The sequence below is a fragment of the Oryctolagus cuniculus genome, chromosome 6, assembly GCF_051225735.1.
Source record: "Oryctolagus cuniculus isolate XC-2025 breed Fujian yellow rabbit chromosome 6, ASM5122573v1, whole genome shotgun sequence".
Classification (NCBI taxonomy): domain Eukaryota; kingdom Metazoa; phylum Chordata; class Mammalia; order Lagomorpha; family Leporidae; genus Oryctolagus; species Oryctolagus cuniculus.
In genome coordinates this window covers 10815988-10837569 of record NC_142872.1, presented here as the reverse complement: position 1 = coordinate 10837569, position 21582 = coordinate 10815988, and the positions used below count along the sequence as shown (strand labels likewise).

The window sequence follows — 21582 nt, the reverse complement described above, 5'->3', positions numbered from 1 at the left end:
ATGCATAGAATAAGTCTTAATTCCAGTAACTCAGTCCAGTCCGGATTGCTCCCCACAACTTATAACATTTTTAGGTGACAGAATTAGAGAAGTGGAAGCTGATCGATAGCTGCTGGTGGTTAAGGAGTGGGGGAGGGAGAGAAGAGGAGTGTGGTGTAAAGGGGTAATATGACCGATGCTCAAGGTGGTGGGGCAGCTGTGTGCCTTGACCGCATCAACATTAACCTCTTGGCTTTGACCTTGTACCATGATAGGGTAATGTGTTCCCATTGGGCCAAAGTGGGTAAAGGTTACAAAAGATCTCTCTGGATGATTTCTTAAGACTGCAGGTGAATCTACAATAATATAAAAATTCAAAGTTTAATTTCAAACAACATCAACAATAACCAGGAACACTTGTTTAAAGATAGTAGTAAATGCCTATGGGACTCAGGTAAAGAATTATCTTGCTTCTCCTCCAAAGCACCTGTACAAGTCTTCCTGGAAGGCACAGCAGATAAAACTTCTTGCTATTCACAAGAGAGCAAATAAGTCAACACTGGGGAAAACACTCACATATGACATTTGCTGCACAAGTGCAAGGTGCAAGACCCACCCTCGGGATTTTTAGACTACTAAGGACCTTGGAGTTCTCTAATCCCACTGTCTTCTACCCCTCAAGTCCTACAGCATCACTGCCCAGAGGTGGTCCAGCCCAATGATAGGACTTCCCTTCCAAGCAGATTTGACATCTGTCTCTAGGAAGGACTACAAAAATCTTAAGACTCGTGGGATATTCCTGCATTCGTCACGTTCTTTGGAGCCTATTATCAATAAAGAATGGGCTTGCTTATTCTACTGAAACTGATAACTCCGCTCTCCAAAATCTGAGTGACTTAAAGTAACAATGATTTCCTGCTTCAGGACATGCTGACTGTGGGCTGGTGGAGCGTTTTCCTCCTTGTTGTCCTCGTTCCTGGACCCAGGCTGACAAAGCCAACACTAGCCAGAAATTTGTCAGGCTTTATTCCAGAGGAAAGAAAAAGTCAGTTCAGTCTTACACTGGCACTCAACATGCTGGCCCCAAAGTCACACATGTCACTTCCACTAACACATCGCTGTCCGTGAAATACAATCTGTCCGGCTGCCCACTTGCAGGGCTGGCATCCAGACCCATTAGAAAGGATTCAGAACCGTTTCCATCTCGCTGTGCTTTCTACACAAAAACAACTGGAACTGTACAGCCTGGCCTCAGTTTTTTGTTTGTTTTTTTCTTTTTTTATTCAGGAGGGAAGGTTTAGAAGTCGCTAAAACACTTGCCTAAAGCCAAAAAGCAACCAGAAAATAATTTCACTCCCTTTTGAGACGTTTGACCTGATAAAGATTAGCTATCTGGGAGCCTTCTGTATTCTCAATATGGGGAATACAAAGAAAACCATCTCCTTAAGTCTTCAAGAAACAGCCGGAAAAATTTTGACTCCCACTTTGCTGCTTCGATTATCTTGTTGACACTCCAGGTCTTTGAGTAATAGCAGTGGCAGCTGCCTCTGAGCTTTGGCGGAGATAAAAGTGTGTGTGATAGCACAGAGCCCCTGCAGAAGCGGCACATCCTACATTAAGTGCCTTCGTGCAATCCCATTTGCTCATAGGTCTGTATAGAATAACAAATGGTTCTGAAACAGTTATTCCAAATAGCTTTTGCTCTTATTACTTTAAAGATAACTTGACTGCCAAATATTTGCTCCGTGATGAGAAAGAACGCACATATGGGAGGAGGATTTATTCAAGAAGACACGCTGCTCATTTTGCTCCAGCAGATACACTGTACACCTAGTGAATTAGAAGCACTCTCCTGCCCTTCCCAAACAGCACACACACAAGCATGTCAACCCCCTCCCTTTAACCCATCCTGGGCAGAGTTTTATTTTTCTTAAGAATATTATTCTGCTGCTCAGATCTTAAATAGCTTTCCTTTTTTTATTTTATTTATTTATTTTTTTGACAGGCAGCATGGACAGTGAGAGAGAGAGACAGAGAGAAAGGTCTTCCTTTTACCATTGGTTCGCCCTCCAATGGCCGCCGCGGCCAGTGCGCTGCGGCCAGCGCACCACGGTGATCCGAAGCCAGGAGCCAGGTGCTTACCCTGGTCTCCCATGCTGGTGCAGGGCCCAAGCACTTGGGCCATCCTCCACTGCACTCCTGGGCCACAGCAGAGAGCTGGCCTGGAAGAGGGGCAACCGGGACAGAATCCAGCTCCCCAACCAGGACTAGAACCCGGGGTGCTGGCGCCACAAGGTGGAGGATTAGCCTATTGAGCTGCGGCACCAGCCTTAAATAGCTTTCCACTGTGAGCAGAAAAAAATCTAAAACAGTTAACCACACATTCAAGGCCCTGCAGGATTGGGGTCCTTATTGGGTTTTGTAGCTTAAGGCACAACACTCTGCTCAACTCCTCTAAGCTTCCTTCCCTCAAATGCAGCACAGGCCATGCTTCAGTCATTTCTCTCAACAGGACAAACTCCCAAAGTACAATTTGTCTTAAAGTTAAAATTCCACTTTGTTTTTTAAAAGAAAAGATTTATTCATTCATTTGAGAGGCAGCATCACAAACAGGAGGGGAAGAGACAAAGAGAGGGGTCTTCCATCCACTGATTCACTCCCCAAATGGCTGTAACCGCGAGAGATGGGCTGATCCAAAGCCAGGAGCTTCTTCACGGTCTCCCACATGGGTGAAGGGGCCCAAAGAATGGGCCATCTTCCACTGCTTTCCCAGGCCATTAGCAGGGAAGTGGATCGGAAGTGGTGCAGCCGAGAATCAAACCGGTGCCCATAGAGGATGCTTGCGCTGCTCCCGGAGGCTTGAGCTACTAAGCCACAGCACCACTTTTTATAAACAGCTTCTGCAGATCCCCCAGTGCAAATGGCCCTCACACCTCCATTGCACCTTCTACCTCTGGGCCAGTCTACTAATGAGCACATCTGATTTCCCCACAGGCTATGATTCCCCATCTCTGGACTCTGCAGCTCCCTGCCTCGCCTGCTTAAGCCCCTCTACCCACCATCTGCCCCCCAACAGCAGCAACAACAAAACATTTCATAAACTGCCCAAGCACCAAATCTCCTTCCTCTCCAGCCCAAACAGTGCCCCAAGGAATTCCTCTTTCATTTTCCCACACACTAGCACAGAAGGGCCACCTCTATGTTTATTGCGAAAAGGTGGGATTTCCCAGGCTTCGCCAGTGTACCCACTTATCTGAAGCACAATGAGCCCTAATCCTGTTGTGTGACCAATGCAACTCCCTGGATCTCCATCAGAGAGTGCTTTATCTCAGTGCTTAAAATTTAACCATACAGTGGCAGCTCAAGTCCAGCATCTACTTCTAATTCCAGCTTCCAATTAATGGGTACCCTGGGAGGCAGCAGGTGATGGCTCAAGAAATCGGGTCCCTGACACCCACATAGGAGACCTGGAATGAATCCCAGGCTCCTGGCTCCTGCCTGGCCCAGCCAGGCTGGGAGATTCTCTGTCTCTCCACCCTCCTCCTATCTGCCTCTATCTTTCAAATAAAATTAAAATAATTAATTTTTAAATTTAACCATGGAGATTCAGTACCTTGAATATTTATTCTTCAAAGATTTTTATTAAAATACAAATGTCTTTGTGATAAGGGATACCTTAATTTAAACCATTATAAGTCAGTGTTTTAGCAAGGACTGGGGAAACCAGGCTGGGGATTGGGCCATGTTTCAACAGAATGGGAGATGTGGAGGCAGGGAGAAAGGGAATGGCAGCTCTTAAAGAGATAGACTTTGAGGATGAGGGCGAGGAAAGACCAAAAAATAAAGATTCAATGCACTAGATCTTCCTGATCCACCCTTGTGAGAAGCGATGTATTAAGAATGTTTCACACACACACACACACACACACACGCACACACAGCCAAATTAGTAACAGTGATGAGTTGAGACTCGTGGGATTTCAAATAACTACACAATAATTAAAACCCAATTATAAAAGAGCCCGGAGATTCGAATAAAACCAACTGTAAGGAAACTGTCCCACCAGGTACTTGGCTGCTGTGTGTACACCAGAAGGAAGAGAAGCACGCCTCTCAAAGCTGGCTCTAATGATTCCTGGAGCTCAGGAAAAAAAACCCTGGACCAAAGGGCAAATCTGGATTGAGCCACATCTTGCTTGAACCTCATGTTGTAGGGCTTTGCAGTCTTCCACCATGGACCTGATCCTTTACCACTAATCCATGGAAGTAAATGGAATTGGCATGCTCTGGCCAAGGTCTCAGTTTCCCTTCCAAGACATGGGCAGAGGATCAAAAAGAGCAGAACTCATAAACACATGACCCTGTGTTCAAAGCGGCTCTTGTCCATGAATCACGCCTTCCTCTGTTTATAGTTCCACCCAGAATTAAAAAGAAACTTGCTTCTAGGTGTGACAATAGAGGCCACTGGAGATTAGATGCTGCCATGGGCACACAGTGCCTGCCTTGAGGAAAGGAATAAAATAGTCGGCGTCCACCCCTCCTGCTGCAATATTTACTGGATTCACCACAGGAGTCAGTTGTAGGCTCTGAGCGAAAGCCTTCTGTCATTCACATTCAGTCCCTTAGGAGGTTTTTAAAGAAGGGTCCCAGGCTCAAGAATATCGAATATCCTACCAGGTCTGCAGCTGGGAGCAGAGCAGCTAACACATGGGTCATTTTTAACACTACTTTTAAGTGTGCTAGGAGCCCTTCAGTCCTTTGCCTCTTGGATGACCTGAGGTTTCCAACTTAGTAAGATCTGCAAAATAACTCAAGTTCTGTCTTCCCCCAGAGAAAGGAAGCAATCACAAGTTTCGAAGACCTAAAATTAGAGTCGATATATGCAGCCAAGTTAGAGTAACTTATTGTTGCAGTCTGACAATATTTGATACCTGATAAAAAATCATTGTCAGATAACATTTATAAGAAGGCAACTGGATGAGATAGAGTGCTAAGTGGAAGATCACAAAGCAGTTGCAATCTCAGGTTTCTGGGGACCCACAGCCTAAGGCAGGCAGGTGCAGCACAGAGAAAAGGCAAAATATAAATGGCAGACCAATATTAGAATGGATGAAGTAACTGCTCTTCCCTTGTGGATTTGATTTGAGATAAGACAGAGAGCTAGATTAGGGCAATGAGCTGGAAACCACACCTCCCTCACCCTATGTAATCCTATCTGCCTGCCCATCAGTCAAATAACCATTTTCTCAGAATTTATCTCCCTCTACCTGGGAATTGGTAGAGGTACCACAGCCACTCCTCTTCCATCCACATAAGAGGCCAGCAACTGAGAGAGCCTTGCTCTTCAATCTACCTCTCCCCTCCCTCCCTCCCTTCCTTTCTCCCTCCCTCTCCCTCCCTTTCCCTCTCTCTCTCTCTCTCTCTCTCTCTCTCTCTCTCTCTCTCTCTTTCTGTCTGCAGATGAAGACCAGACGGGCTGTTTAAGCACTGTCCCTATACCTCATTCCTCCATGCTTTCCCTGCCTGGCCCATTCTATTCCTGAACAATGCCCATGTGTCTGTGTGTCTTGCTCCCCTTTTACATATACTTTATCATGTTGTGCACCATATTTGTACCTGTACTTAGAATGCTTCTCTAGATAAAAGGCAAGGACCTGCAATAGAAATTTAGACCCCTACCTCAGCCACAACATTCTTCTCATTCCCTTTCATCTGTCTTCATTCCCCCCAAAACACAGCTCAACCCTGGTGACAAAGACGGATGCAAAGCCTGGAAGGCCAATCCAGCAGCTGTCAAGATGCTCAGGGGTGAGAAAAATCGGCATATTTGTGAAATGCAATCTGCACGCTTAGCCCTGGGTTCCCTCTACCATTGCTGCACCACGTAGTCCCTCGGCTCAGGCTCACATATCTCAGGGATGGGAATCCACCACTTCCAAAAGAAAACCACATCACTGAGCAGGTGTAACAATTTTTTTTTTCCTGAAAAGGAAAAATTCATTTCTCCAAGGCCCGTTGTGTCTGGTCTCATCCCATGAAGGCACTCTACTCTTTGAAGGCTGTTATCCCAGCTCTCTACAAGACTTCTCATCACCTCCACAGCCCTACCCTGCAATGGTCCAGATTTCATTTTCTGGTTGCCATCCAGAGTTCTCCAATGTGTCCTAGGTGCTTTATATTTGTCTTAATGTATGTACCCCAGAAGTAAACACAGAATTACCAGTAAGACCCAACCAGGGCCAAAGGTGAGCATACTGTAAGAAGTTCATGTAAAATATGGGATTAAATGATACATTTATTTTGATGCAAATCAATTTTGAAATTCATGCATATTTTCTCAGCATACACATTTCCCAAAATCTTTTTAAAGAGCTCACAGAGTAGGGTTTTCACTCCCTCCATTATTGATTTGATCTGTTTTTTTGCATTCACATCATAGCATAACACCTGCTGAGCTGACATAGTCATTTTGAAGTAACCAAGTCAGAAATGAAAGTCTTTGGTTACTACTGAGTAACATAGCCAAGTGAGACCCACACCTCTTTTGTCCTCCACCCAAAGGCCATCCTGGAGATCCACCCCCAAAACATAAAGGCACAAGAAATTGGGGAAGTTTTCTGTTTTGCATATTTCTTTCAAAAAGCCAAAAATCATTTGATTTGTTCAAGATTCTTCAAACTATCACCACTGGAAAATGATCAACCTGTGACTTGTTGAGGTAATTATGCATACCTTTAACTCCTCTGAAAGCATACCTGATGGATTAAACCGTTAATTGTCAGATGGGACCCTGCTCAGTGCATGGCAAACTGTAGGGGAGGAGCACATGAATGCCATTAGAACCACCTAGGTTTGAATATCAACTGTGCTAAGATACAGCTGTTGCCCTGGGACATCTTGGTTTCCTACCCTAGTGTGGGGAATAACACCCTCTACCTTGTCAGATGCTTGGGGGAAGGCTCAGCCGGGAGCCTTGAGCAGGCAGTAAGTAAACAGCAGTGAGCTTCCTCACAGCATGGATCGCTGCACCTGATAACTCATTTCTCTTAATACATCCCTAGCTCTCAGAGAACGGGCCTGAGACTTGTCTTCATATTGCTCATAGTCTCTCAACACCTACCCACTCTCTTCCTGCCTATAAACGTGGGCATCTGGCTTCCAATTTAGTTGTGTGTCATCTAGCAATGATCACATTTCTGTTCTGGCCTCTCCATTTCACGGGGGATGTCTGAACATTCCCAGGGATTCTTTATTATAAAAGAAAAGAGCAAAAATATTGCCCTCCTCAAGCCCCAGGCAGACATGTTGGATGGACGTCTAGGTCTAATCTATTCAGGAAACAGCTTGGCATTGACATGTCTTCGGTTTTTCGTGTTGACCTAATTTTCAGCTCTATTTCTCTCATAACATAATGTTGTTCGAGGTGGTGGCTAACACAGGAAGGCCAAGAGCAGGCTGCTGGGGAAAGCCACCATCTGATATATCCAATTTCTGACCTGCGGCTCGCAAGCTAAAGGGAAATTCTGTTGGTCTCCACTGTCTGCCCAGAGCTGTGAAATTAAGAAGCTTCACTCCCACACAGCCTCAGCTGGGCCAAGGAAATTGTTACTGTAATGGCTTCAGCAACAGGAGTGGGAGGAGATGAGGATTGGGAAAGAGTTATTTACTGCAAAGTACCCCAAATATCTTATTAATTTGCTTTTCACTTGGCAAACTTTTCTTTCATTCAGAGTGCTATGCTGTGCAGTGCAGGGTAAAGTAAACATGCCTCCAGGAAGGCCAGGAAGCCCAGTGGAAAGACCGTGGGCTGCAGAAGGAGCCGGGCCACCTCTGATGTCCAGGTGAGCTGCTTACTGCCCTGGGGCCACGGCCAGTCACCCACACTCCGTGAGGACCCCGTTTCCTGCTCTCAGTAGAAGACCACTGTCTGCCACAGCTTGTAGATATGGAAGTCAGCCCTGCGACCTTGGGAGCTCACTGCCTGGTTGGTTCCAGCAGCGTGCAGTGCAGATGGTCATCTGCAAAGTGGACGCTGTCGTGGTACCAATTTCTAGGGTTTGGGATGAGGATTTAAGGGAGGCAGTGTGTGTAAACGGATTAAATTGTTAGGTAAGAAGCTAGAAATCAGCCTATGTGTGTGCCACGGGGGCCTGCGATGAACAAAGCACCTGCAGAAGCTCACCCTGGAAGCAGCCCAGTGGTGGACGCGTCAACACCCTGCCCAGACCCTGATAACTTTAGAGGTGGTCTCAGCGACAGTTCCCCAGGAGAATCTCAAGTTAAACCACCACCCCCTCCCTGCAAGGCCCCCCTCCTAGGGAGGCTGCTCTGCCCGGTGCCAGGAGGGCTCCCCAGGCTGATTGCCTTGGGAGGAACTGTTCCTAAACCACACTCGCAGACCCCTTTCCCTTATAAGCCCCAGTCTGAATACAGACCGCGTACCCAGCACTCAGCTCTCTGCTGGGCCGCACCCCTCCTCCCCGGACTGCCAGGTGTAGTGTCTCCATTTAACTGTGTAACCTTGCTCTCCCCAGTCTGGGGGACTGGGCACTCTCAGATTCCATCCCATCGGTTCTGACGGATGCCCTATCCCAGTAAACCTTGCTAACCACTGTTCTCTGTCTCACGTATGAATTCTTTCTTACCCAAAGATAAGAGCCCACCCCACCCATCTCTGCTAACAGAATGACAGAGCAAATGCTATGGATTTGTCATTGTCATCATTAAAGATTCAATGGCACATGTAAAGGGTGCCTTGCATAGTATCTGGTACACAGGAGGTCCTCAGTAAATAAATGCAAGGGGAAGCATCTTCCCTCACAACTAGAAACTTTCTACTGGAGTCAGAAGAAACTCATTGGGTTTAGAAGGGCATAGTCGGACGGCGCCGCGGCTCACTAGGCTAATCCTCCGCCTTGCGGCGCCCGCACACCAGGTTCTAGTCCCGGTCGGGGCACCGGATTCTGTCCCGGTTGCCCCTCTTCCAGGCCAGCTCTCTGCTGTGGCCCGGGAGTGCAGTGGAGGATGGCCCAAGTGCTTGGGCCCTGCACCCCATGGGAGACCAGGAAAAGCACCTGGCTCCTGGCTCCTGCCATCGGATCAGCACGGTGCCCCGGCCACAGCGCGCCAGCCACGGTGGCCATTGGAGGGTGAACCAACGGTAAAGGAAGACCTTTCTCTCTGTCTCTCTCTCTCACTGTCCACTCTGCCTGTCAAAAAAAAAAGGGGGGGGGGGCATAGTCCACCTGTCCACAGTCATAGACTCAGGATTTTAAAGAGACAATTGTGTCGAAAAAGCCTATTTATAAAGGAGCAGAGGGAGGGAGGGAGAGACTGGAGTAACCCTGAAAAGATGGCACAGAGAACAGTAGAGAAGAGTTCCAGGTCTCCTGCCACCCGGACTGCTGCATTTCCCCCCACATTATTCTCATTTCTAGAAGAGTTACCTGGTAGAGGGACACCCTCCTGCTAACAGATTGCGAACCGGCAGGTGGCATTTGATCCTCTGTGTGGGTGTTGTGGACTCCAGTGGTTTGAGGAGTCGCTGGGAATAGAATGGGAGAGGGCGGCTGCCCAGTGATGCCCCCTAGAGCAACATTCGCCTCCCCCAGGACACGAACCCAGCAGCAGCTCCTAGACACTTGCCGCCCACAAACGCAAACCAGTGAGCTCTGCCTCCCTTGGTTAATTTTAAACCCTACTTTTATATCCCAGCTGAGATTTATTCTGCCGTGGGTGTAGAACATCAATGAGTTCCAGACTCCTTCTTGCTCAGCTCTGGGAATGACAGGGCGTGTGGGAAGCCCCTCTTCTCACTGAAAAGCACCTCTCGCTTTCGTGCGTTTGCTTTGTTCCCTTCCTTTCTCTGCGTGAGATGGATCTGACCTCAGGAGTTTTGCCTTGCAAAGCGGTTTTCTGTTTATGAGCTAAGCATAAAAGGAATTCAATTAACTAAAGAAGCAGAGGTCAAAAATACAAGAAAGAGAGAACAAAAAATAGGAGGGGAAAAAATCAGTCCTGGGTTGAGCGCAGAGTATTGATATTTTTGGCTCCCCAGGCTAAAGTCTGGGTTCTGTTGAGTGGAGAGATTCTGGGCCCCTTAGGCAGATTAAAGAACAAGGAAGGCTAGAGTCTACTTGCATGAAGAACCAAAGGAATGACTAGCTGATGGTCTTGATAAAGCACTTAGTCCTTTTCCCAGCCTTGTCTAGGCTTCACCTACCCTCGTAGACAAGGCTATCAGCACTAAAAAAGAGAAAAGGTTCTACATTTAAAAATAAAGGGAAAAAAATCTACCAAAGACCTTGTCCTGCTTTGAGATTCATGCATATCCTCAAATAGAGAAAAAGGCACTAACCCACTTCTGCCCAGCTGACATCCACAAGTCCAAGAAAGAAATCAGAGGCAGAGGCAAGAACGGTGCCAGGGGAGGCCACCTATGGAAACCAAAGGCTATGTCCCTGTGGAGGGCAGCCAGCCCGCTAACCTGGGGGCTCAGGCAGGGGAGGAACAGCTACATGATGAGCCCCCAGGTGGCTGCTAAAACTAGCAAGCACGTGAGACAGCCCCTGGGGATTGTGCCAGGGGTGGGCAGAGAGGGCAGGAAGGTTTGTACTAGCCAGAGGGATCAAAGCTAAAAATACGCGCTATTACCAGTTGTGTGACCCCTTTTACAACTCCGGGCTCGTGTGGCTTGAGAAAATGGGCTTACATTAGTGTTATCATCCCCTTCTTCCCTTCTCTGTAATTTAAACTGCACACCGTGTTATAATGAGGGTCCCTAGGGGCTGCGTTCATCCAGACTAACTCTTTTTGGAGGCAGGTACTCCCAGGAAGAGATACATGCTTCTTTATGCTCACAGTTTAATTAGGCTCTGCTGCTCACATATGCAAATAATTCAGGCCCAGGTACCACTAGGGTGTATAATTTCTCATCCTTTCTCATGGGTACGACGTGGTGGTACTCATTTGCCTTCCTTTGCAACTGTTCACACCACACGTCTGAGAAATCGTGGGGCACAACAGGGGTACAGCCTGTGTCTCTGCAAAGCAGCAGTATAACAGAGAGCCCTGGCCCGGAGGACAACAGTCCTCCTTATTATCAGCCAGAGTCTCGCCTTCACCTCTCTGGCCTGCAGTTTATTCATGGGTTATAAACAAATCCTGAAGATTCTGTTCCCTGTGCCTCCCCCTCAGGGTTTTTATGAAGGTCTGAAAAGGTCTTTTGAAAACTCTTTTAATTTCTAAGTGATCATAAAAGGTAAAGGGCTGGGGTCAGCGCTGTGGCACAGTGGGTAAAGCCGCCATCTGCAGTGCCGGCATCCCATGTGGATGCTGGTTCGTGTTCCCGCTGCTTCATTTCCAATCCAGCTCTCTGCTACGGCCTGGGAGAGCAGTAGAAGGTGGCCCATGTCCTTGGGCCCCTGCACCCACGTGGGAGACCCTGAAGAAGCTCCTGGCTCCTGGCTTTGGATCAGCATAGTTCTGGCCATTGAGGCCACCTGGGGAGTGAACCAGTGGAAGGAAGACCTCTCTCTCTCTCTCTCTCTCTCTCTGCCTCTGCCTCTCTGTAACTCTGCCTTTCAAACAAATAAATATATCTTTAAAAAATACATTTAAAAAAAGGTAAGGGGCTGCCTACTTGTTGGAGGCATAGGAACTGTTTTCAGATAACCCGCCAGCTTTCTAGTAGAATCCTTAGAACTGGATGACGTATAACATGTGCCACTCCAGCTCATAACTCTCACGTGAATATATGAAATACAGAGGGAAAGAGAATGAAGAGCATCCCCCATCATAGTTTTCCCCCATCATATCAGCTTATGCCAGAATTCTTTGAAGGGCACTGCCTCCTAATATCTAACATTAAGCGTTATTTTAGAGAATAAAGACAACAGGTACCAGTATTAAGTTGCTCTTGCCCCTGTTGTCTTAAACGTGTATATGCTCTTGTTAAGGCATTTTGCAGGTCATTATGGCACAAATTACCGACACGTGGCCACACACAGCAAGTGCGACCAAGAGGACGCGTTCTTCTCCGACAAATCCAGTGGCTTTTAGTGTACACAGTAAGAAAGAAATCGAACCTGGGGTTGTGGGTGGCGAATGCAGAAGCGGATCATTCTTCCAAACCTCATTTCCTTCAAAGTTTCCGGCGAACAGAAGCGCAAACTCCAAAATGTGAGTCTCCTATTGCCTGGGGGATAGAACGTCCAAGTACTTTGAATATTTTTGCAATAACTTTCCTTAATACCCTATGCCACCGAGAAACCCCGCAGGCCTGTAAATCCTAGCAAAGCCATTGTTTCCTGCTCAAAACCTGCCTTTGGGTTTGGCTTCCGTTCTTGTTTTTACGGATGAATAACATTTTCAATCAAGTTGTTGTTCTGGCTACTCTGGGAACCAGGCTAAGTCTGAGTAAACCTTTTCTTCCATTTCATGCTCCCTGGCTTTTCTTTCTCTTTCCCATCTCAGCTAGAACGTGAGGGTGCACAGTCTGGGAACCGGGCAGGTGCAAGGGAGTTGCTGTGCAATGGGACAATGTGCTTCTGAAATCTCAAGTTGCTTTACCCATGAGAAGAGGGTCCCTCACCGGTCAACCAAGGACAGAGTAGCACAGGTCAGGCTTCAGGAAGACTTCACTGCAGGGGTCCTGGTCTGTATCTCCCTTCCTGTCCACCCCTCCTCTCCTGTGGCGCCCCCACAGTGGTCCATACAGATTCGCACCACAAAGTTCTAGTCCCCTTACTGGGCTGTATGTCTCCCTCTTGTCACCAGACTGAAAGCCTTTGGAGTCAATGCTTTGCCTTATTTGTTTTATGTATTGTCTGTTATGTATTGGTTTTAGAGCAATTTTTATTAAAGGCCTAACTAGCTAATTGGGCAGTTGACTGATGGAAGGAATGCGGCAGACAAAAACACCTTGTAAACCTAACCCTGGGCGAATGCTAAGGTGTTACTTCGTGGGATTCCATGAATTAGCTGTGAAACCGAAGGTAATCAGGCAACGGCTCAGAGTCCAAAGGTAATGGACCCCCTAAAGGATCTTATTTCATAGCATCCGCTGCTTTTTGTTTGTTTGTTTAATCCTGACAGCTGCCAAGAATTTACACACCCTAAAATAGCACTATAAAAGCAACACATGCAATCAAAATATTGAAAAATATCTTGCTCATTAAATTAGTGAGGCCTCCTAGAAAAACAATGCTGAAAGAAGGACTTTAAAGTTCTTGCTTGGGTACAAGATGGTGTCTGGGGAGACCGTGAAGGCTAACACAAAACACTTGGGGCCCTCTGATGCCTGTTTTGTTTTTATCGTCCTGTCTGCATGAGAGTACTTAAAGGGAGGAGCAGGGTTTGCGGTTGTTTTTCTGCATTGTTCGGGTCAAGGCCATAAATACCAGACATCAGGAAAAACAAGGACTGAACTGGGAGTGTGGATTGCAGGGGAGCCTTGACCAGAACACACACTTAGACTATAAACACCCTAGGACAAAGATGCCACCCCCAGGTGGGATCACAGTAGTCCCAGAAAACCAGAAAGGACTGCTTGGAGGCGGTGGTTTCTGTGACAAAAGCTTTGGGAAATGCATCCCCACAGAGGGGGAGGGCAGCACGCGAGGCCTGGAGGGGAGAGTGGGTTCTGCCTGGCAAGTCCAGAAGGGACCACCGACTCCCGTGGCTGTCTTTGGTCTTCATTCCAGAACTTTCCAGCCCATCTATCCTGGAATAGTAGCTTGGCTCTGGTAATTTGAGATTGCTTGCATTGGATGTAACATAACACAGAGAGTATAAATCTCCCTTTTAACAGCAATGCTGTGCCTTATTTTGAGGGAATAAATCACATACCACATTTATATAATAAGCCTGAGAAATTATTCAGAATGTGAAACACCTTTTGGATGAACTGTAATTATATTTTCAACTTTTATGAGAATTGAAAACAAATACCTCTCGGTCTTTTCCAGAAATGATTGGCACGTAAGGTGGTGAAGGGCAGCAGGATGGGCCACCCAGAATAAACCACTTGGGCATGAGGGCTATTTTGAGCTGAAGGCAACTGAGAAATGGATACAAGAGAGACTCTCTACTCTCCACTTAATTTACCTGAAACAAGTACAAAAGCTGCACATCTACAAAAGCTGTCACCCACTCCTGCATCAGGGAGAACAAAGCCTGAATGCCACTGAGGACTTCAGGCCACGTCTGCCTGGGGGCAGCACCAGAGGAATCCACACGACAAACTCCACCGAGCCTTCTCCCACGGGTTTCCCACCTATTCGCCTTCCCTTAATGTACTTCCTCTAGAGACCCAAGGTCTTTTCCTTTATCTTGTCAGTTCTCTCAAAATTGATTGTTCTGGGGCAAAAATTGGACACGGCAGTGAAGTCACCACTGGACATACACACATGCCATGGCGGAGTGCTGGGTTCCAGTCTCGCTCCGTGTTCTCCACTCCAGCTTCCTGCCAACGCCATCCCAGGCAGCAGCAGATGGTGGCTCACGTACCTGAGTCCCTGTGGCCCACACAGGAGCCCTGGATGATGTTCCAGACTCCTGCCTTTGGCCTGGCCCAACCCCACATGTTGTGAGCCATTGGGGATTGAAACAACAGAGACAAGATTTCTCCCCCACCTCTTCTCCCCACTCCGCCTCCACGTGTGTGTAAGTCTGTGTGTGTGTGAAGTAAGATGAAAAGTACAAATAAAATTTCTAAATAGATAAATAACAAAAATTTATTGTTTTTTGTTGAACATGTTACATGGTCAGAGCCAAGAATTATCCTGAGTTTTTTTCCCATGCATACATCAGGTAAACATGTTAATAAGTTTCTGCTTATTTTTCTCTTGTTAATCTGTTATTCTCTCAAGGATAACAGTTGAGAATTTAAAAGGACAGAAGGAAAATGATTTTTCCTCTCCTATTTTGGAAAATTTATCTAATTTGTATAGCATAGCATCTTGCCAACTTCTATATCACTTTATGCTTGCCAAATTCTGATATCTAGACTTAAAACTAACTTCCCTGAAACATGTTTTAAGGCTGGGAAATGGAGATGTATAACTCTATAATATTTCTTGACTCCAGCAAATCCTAGAGCAGTCTCTCAATCTGTGATAAAAATAAAGGACTGGTTTGTCAGATGTCTCCCAAACTGTGGGTGATCCCATGAGCCTGCCTGCCTAGCCCATGCAGGGGATTGAGAGGGCATGGCACACCACGCCTCCTGGAAAGGACCCCACAGCCTGACTGCTGGCGGCAGGAGCCCGGGGCACATTCCCCCAGTCTCACCAATCAGGTAAACAGCTCCAGGGTGTGTCCCAGACCCATGGGACTACCGTGGCCTACGTGACCTTCAAGCTGATTGGAGAAGCATAGTGGCGCCAATATCGGCTCTATCCTATAAAATTAGTGTCGCCCTGAATTAGCTACGCCCCCTCTGCCTGCCCTTTAAAATCTTAGGCTTGATCATTAATAAATAGACATGTTCACCAAAGCTCATCTTGGATACTTCTTGCCAAAGAGCACCATCACCCCACTCATGCTGACAGCATGCGGGATGAGCCCGCACCAAGCTGGCATTCTGCAGGATATTAATACGCGTTTCAAAGGGGGAAAAAAAGGAAATGTTAATAGATCAAAGTTAACAAACAAGTATTTGTGTTCTTTTATCTGCAAGACTTCTCAGAGCCTTGAATATGTTCTTGTAAGTTATGACTCTCCAAAGAAAGGACATAATTCTCCATACTTATTTTACAAGGAAACACTTTTTAGCCACACCTAATAATTCCCAGAATGTTGTTCTAGGAAATACCATCCTGAGAAACGCTTGCCTCATTCATCACTACAGCAAAAGACAGCTTCCCAAGTCAGCTTCGGGAGTGTAGGTGACCGCCATAGCAATGTTTCCCTTCTCCCAACAAGGAGCACTCACAGCCAAAATATATAAGGGCTGTCACCAAAAACAATAATACGAATTACGTGGCCAATGCAATTCAAGATAATGCTTTCAAGATGCCTAAACAGAACCTTGAATCATTAATTTCAGAGAACTACAGCCACATTACCCACATTTCCTCACTTGTTGGACCCTTGCCATCAAAATATCTACTATGAAAGTGTACACTTCAAGTTCACTGTCCACATCCCAAATCCCTTCTGTGATCTGCATTTGCACATTCAGGCAGCTTGCAAAGCCTTACTGCGAAGTGCAAAGCTCCACTCTGAGCTGCTCACACACGTCTGGGCCTTACCACACTTTTTGATGAGAGGTGTTGTGCTGCTTGCTCCCCCCCCACTACATCACTAGGAGGAAAATTCTGCTGTAGTAGTAGACAGGTAGAAGGTTCCATGAAGAAAGTATGTAAGTCTACAAGGAGAGAAAAAGCCCATCATTAAAAGAAAAGGGATAAACAGCAAAGCACATGGCAAGTAAACTTGGGAAAGCATAAGCTTGGCCGCGCGCTTGTTGCTCATCTGCCAAGTCTGTGACTTTCTAAGTGTGAAATATTGTAAGATATTTGAAACACTAGCTGGTTCCTGAAAGCTTCAGTGTGTTTTGTAGGTATGGAAGAGCTACGAGGGGAAATTGTTTTCTGTTTTTTTAGATTGAATGGGAATGCTTTGCAATTTTCCCCATTAAAACAAAAAAAATGAGATATGGGCTATAACCATCCAAAAATTTAATATGCAAAATACTTGATTCAATTTTGATAAAATATGTATTTGGACTAGTCATGGAAGAGGTGCTTTGATGCCTGCAAAACAAAGGATGTATTACCGTGCTGTGGTTTGTGCCCTAGAATTTGTGTGCTGGAAGCTTGGTCGCCAGTGGGGAGATGCTGAGAGGTGGTGGAGTCTTTAAGGGTTGGGACCTAGTGGAAGGTCATTGGGTCATTGGAGGTGCTCCCCTTAGGAGGGATTAATGTAATTCTCAGGGAACCCCCAATGGTCCTCCCAAGAGAGCTGCTATAAAAGGAGGCCACGTGTGCCCCCTTCTGCAGGGAGCTCTTTCCATTTCTGCTCCTCCACCGTATTGTGATAGCCAAGGTGCCTCACCAGAAGCCAAAAAGATGAGGCTGCCTGGCCTTGGACTTTCAGCTTCCAAAACCACACACAAATCAACCCCCTCTTCTTTATAAAGCACCTGGCCTCAAGTTAGAACAACTGAATACAGACGAATCCATGCCTTTTCAAAACAGACATCCTGGGAAGTCTGGTGCCACAATGCCAACATCATTCAAAATGGCTTTGACCACGTTTCTTTCTTTTTTTTTATTTTTTATTTTTTGACAGGCAGAGTGGACAGTGAGAGAGAGAGACAGAGAGAAAGGTCTTCCTTTCCTTTGCCATTGGTTCACCCTCCAATGGCTGCCACAGCCAGCACACTGCGGCCAGCACACCGCGCTGATCTGAAGGCAGGAGCCAGGTGTTTCTCCTGGTATCCCATGGGGTGCAGGGCCCAAGCACTTGGGCCATCCTCCACTGCACTCCCGGGCCACAGCAGAGAGCGGCCTGGAAGAGGGGCAACCAGGACAGAATCCGGTGCCCTGACTGGGACTAGAACCCGGTGTGCCAGCACCGCTAGGCAGAGGATTAGCCTAGTGAGCCGCAGTGCCGGCCTGACCACGTTTCTTAAAATCACCTTTAGCTGTGACACAGACTTTTAAATCTCCTCAGTGGTGGAAGTTCTCATTTATAGGTGGATTTTTTTTTTATCTGAAAGGCAGAGAGACAAACAGAACCCCCATCCACTGATTCACCACCCAAATGCCCACAGTGGTCCAGGTTGGGCCAGGATCTAATCTAGGAGCCAGGGTTTCCATGTGGGTGTCATGGACTGATTACTGGAGCCATTGCTGCCGCCTCCCTGGGTCAGCATAGCAGCCACAAGTTGAACTCAGGTACTCCAATGTGGGATGTGAGCGTGTGGACTGCTAGGCTAAACACCTGTCCCCTAATGGGTAGATCTGATTTTGAAAATAGACAAAGACTTGCAGAGATATATCTGGCAAGTAAGGCAAATGATCCTTGCAAGAAAAGGCACCTTGATGATCGATTAAGGTCTCTATAAATAAAGGCGCCAAATTTCTTTCAAGACTTAAAAGATGGCTTGAAATCTGTGGGATAGGAGGGACTCCCCAGCTGTTTTTATAAATGGCAGCCTCATTAGCAAAGGTAAATATCTCTAAATGAATATGAAGAATAAAATTCACAGGAGATGAATAAAATCCCAGGTTGGGGGAAGGGAGGTAGCCAGAGGTGTTATCAAGCTGTCATTCGCGCTGAAGGTCCATCAGATGCTTAAAGCTAAGCTGGGCTCAGAATGTCCCGGTGTCCCCCAGAGCAGACACACCACGGGTGGTTGTTAGGTTACGTGGCAGCCTGAGACCCCTGCATCACACATTGGTGTGCCCACGTGGTCCTGGCTACTCTGCTTCTGTTCCAGCTGCCTTCCCATGTGCATGCTGGGAAGCATCAGCAACAGCTCAAGTAGTTGTATCTCTGCTACCCTTGCAGGAGACCCGGATGGAGCTCCAGGCCGCTGGCTTTGGCCTCGCTCAGGCCTGTATGTTCTGGGCATTTGGGGAGTGAACGGTGGATGGAAAGATTGTGCTCTGTGTGTGTGTGTGAAAATAAACATTAAAAAAAAATACTCCTAATTCACTTCATCCTTCTGCACTGGCTATTTACGCCTTTATGAATTATGGATCCAGATTCTTTATAATAGGTGAGTCCTTAGTTGATAGTAAACTGGGCATCCATCACTCTAGGCCATGAGAGCTGTGTTCAGAGAAATAAGGCCTGGGAGCAGTGCTGTCATCAGGCAGATTCAGGCACCACCTCCCAGGAGAACCTGGTCATGACAGCGACTTGAATAATCACTCGCACAGTCGTGGCCAAAGCAGAGCTGGCTTAGAGGGGCTGATGCAGAGGCGTGAGTACAGGATTTTTTTAAATAGCTACTCACATTAAACACATTATAGCTATCTTCCTTCTGGATTCTTAACTGCATCGTCAGCGATTGAACTGCTAGAAGCCTGACTTCCAGAGAGACTCGGGAAGCACACGTTACTCTCTCTGGACTGCAAATTCCTCCTTTACCAAAGGAGAAGGTGGGATGGCACACCACTGCCAGGTGTGCTTCCTGCATGGAACCCACCACAGGGCATAGAAAAACAGAGCCAGACAGCTTGTTGCAGTAACCCAGACATTGCCACCAGAGGAAGCCGAGACCACATGTAGGATGGAGACTAAGAGGAGGTGGCCTTGCCCGAGCTCGGGGGACTGGATCCTCCCACAGTGCTGGACTCGGGAGGGCCTGTACAGTGGAGCTGTAGCAACGGGATAAATTGAGCTGCTGCCAGACAGTCAGCCGAAGGCACAGAGGGAGGAGGAGAAATGCCCCGGGTTCTCCTCTTCTCTCCAGCCCACTGTCTAACCAGTGCTTCTCCCTAAGCTCAGAGAGAGGCCCTCCAAAGGAGCCTTCAATTCCAGGCCCTCCTTGGAAAAACAGCAACACAGCACAGAGAAGACAAGAACAGGATCTGAGGCCAAGCAGCTCCTTGACCACCATGGTCTGGATCTAAGGCACCCCGTGTTCTTCAGTAACAGATCATACAAAAGTGAACACAAGTGGGGGGGGGGGGCAGCTGTTGACTCTAGGGATTAACACACCTGTCAGGAAGCCTACATCAGAGCACCTGCACTGGCTCCAGATCCAGCTCTGTGTCGGCGCAGACTCTGGGAGACAGTGGTGATGACTCAAGTGCCTGGTCCCTGCCACCCACGAGGGAGACCTGGATTCAGTTCCCAGCTCCCAGCTTTGGCCTGGCCTAGCCCCAGTCACTGCGGGCCTTTGAGGAGTGTATGGGAGTTCTCATTCTCTCTCAAATAAATAAATAAAATTTTAAAATATAAAAAAAATAGAGAACCTCCACTTTGACTATGACCTTGTCTAAACAAGATAAGAGTCGGAGAACTCAAGGGGCTTCCATAGCCTTGGAAACTCATGACTGGAGCATAGGGAGATTACTGATGCCATAGACAGGGGTGTCAATTGGTAAAGTCAACAACAGGAGTCACTGTGCACTTACTCCTCATGTAGGATCTCTGTCCTTAATGTGCTGTGCATTGAGATTTAATGCTATAACGAGTACTCAAATAATATATTTCACTTTGTGTTTCTATGGGGGTGCAAACTGTTGAAATCTTTACTTAATGCATACTAAACTGATCCTCTGTAAAAAAAAAAAAAAAAAAAAAAAAGAAACTATCAACTCCCAACTTGACTCTCACTGGGATTAAACATGACAATAGGTCTGATCTGATTTCATCATCATTAAAAAAAATCATCTATTATTTTTCACTTTATGTTTCTGTGTGGGAGCAAACTGTTGAAATCCTTACTTAATGTATACTAAGCTGATCTTCTGTATATTAAGATAATCGAAAATGAATCTTGATGTGAATGGAAGGGGAGAGGGAGTGGGAAAGGGGAGGGTTGTGGGTGGGAGGGACGGTATGGGGGGGAAGCCATAGTAATCCATTATTCGTACTTTGGAAACGTATATTCATTAAATAAAAGTTAAAAAAAAAAATCACTAGTTGTAAGACTGCTTGAACTCATGAAAAATCACAGCACGAGGAGACTGACAATTAGCATATAAAAGTGGAATTTCATTGAGATGTGAGGCAAATACACACCAAGGCATTGTTCCTACTCACATCCATGTATTCATCAAATGGGTCTGGTGTAATTTTAGCTGAAGTTATATAACCAACACAACAAATTTCCATCTGCTAGTTTAATTCCTGGTGGCAGCCACCCGTACCAGAGGAGCTGGTTTACATGCACGCTCCTGTGCCGTCACTTTGCAGTGTGACCAGAAGATCTAGACAGCTGGAACCTCAAGGTCAGGCAGCTGTGCTGGTCCAGGAGCCCCTTCCTGGATCCCGCCAGGACACCAGGGTGCCCTGAGGTGGAAATAGTCCCTGTTTCTCCAGGGTGATGGGAACTGGACCACATATTTCAGAAAGGCTTCCGGAAGGCTCAGAGGAAGTGGTGTACCCACCGTCCTGGCCGTGCCAGCACTGTCGACCTCCAGCAGGTTTGGGTGGTTAATCTTGGTTGGGATCCTCTTACAATGAGGGAAACAATTCCTAAAAGATCCCAGAACTGTCCTGGGGCAATAAACACATCCAGCTCCTATCTTTGGGGACTGGACATCTTCTTCTTTCTTTTTGACAGGCAGAGTTAGACAGTGAGAGAGAGAGAGAGAGAGAGAAAGGTCTTCCTTCTGTTGGCTCACTCCCCAAGTGGCTGCTATGGCCAGCGCTCTGCGCCGATCCGAAGCCAAGAGCCAAGTGCTTCTCCTGGTCTCCCATGGGGGTGCAGGGCCCAAGCACCTGGGCCATCCTCCACTGCACTCCCGGGCCACAGCAGAGAGCTGGCCTGGAAGAGGGGCAACCGCGACAGAACCGGCACCCCAACCGGGACTAGACGGGGTGCCGGCGCCGCAGGTGGAGGATTAGCCTAGTGAGCCGCAGCGCCGGCCGGACTGGACTTCTAAAGTGAAGTCTTCGGGTGTCAGTCAGAACTAG

General features: G+C 47.1%; 1 long non-coding RNA gene across 1 annotated transcript; it reads left to right on the top strand.

The window, feature by feature from the left end:
• The first annotated feature begins 7549 nt into the window (after positions 1-7549).
• LOC149126011 (uncharacterized) lies at positions 7550-14674 on the top strand. The gene is made up of 3 exons (XR_016235190.1): positions 7550-7820; positions 11937-12159; positions 13947-14674. It is a non-coding gene; the product is annotated as an uncharacterized LOC149126011 (long non-coding RNA).
• Positions 14675-21582: the final 6908 nt, after the last annotated feature.